Source organism: Penaeus vannamei, chromosome 11, assembly GCF_042767895.1.
Source record: "Penaeus vannamei isolate JL-2024 chromosome 11, ASM4276789v1, whole genome shotgun sequence".
Taxonomy (NCBI): domain Eukaryota; kingdom Metazoa; phylum Arthropoda; class Malacostraca; order Decapoda; family Penaeidae; genus Penaeus; species Penaeus vannamei.
The window spans coordinates 3,006,523-3,007,116 of NC_091559.1; positions in this window are offsets into that span (position 1 = coordinate 3,006,523).

Here is a 594-nt window from a genome sequence, read left to right on the forward strand (position 1 = left end):
GGAGGAGAGGGATAGGGAGAGAGAGAGAGAGAGAGAGAGAGAGAGAGAGAGAGAGAGAGAGAGAGAGAGAGTGAGAGAGAGAGAGAGAGAGAGAGAGAGAGAGGAGGGGAGGGGAGGCAGAGGTAGAGAGAGAGAGAGAGAGAGAGAGAGAGAGAGAGAGAGAGAGAGAGAGAGAGAGAGAGAGAGAGAGAGAGAGAGAGAGAGAAGTGATAAGAAGAGAGAGAGAAGAGACGAGGAGGTGGGGGTGGAGTTAAAGTGGGGAGGAGGGAATGGAATAAGAAGTAGAAAGAGAGATAGATAGATAGATAGATAAATAGATAGATAGAGAGAGAGAGAAAGAAAGAGAAAGAGATAGAGGAAGTGAAAAGCAGAGAAAGGTATTGAGGAGGAAAGCAAAATAATAACAAAATGTATGGAAATGAATAATAAATCATAGAAGGATAAAGAAAACAATAAGACAGTGAAACAAATCGATAAAATTACGAAGATTCAAAGAGAAAATATTAAAAAGAAAATATTGTTATGCATCTATGAAAACAATATCCAATCGACTTTCGTAATACAAGCGGGTGCAGCAAATATTTGAACCATATT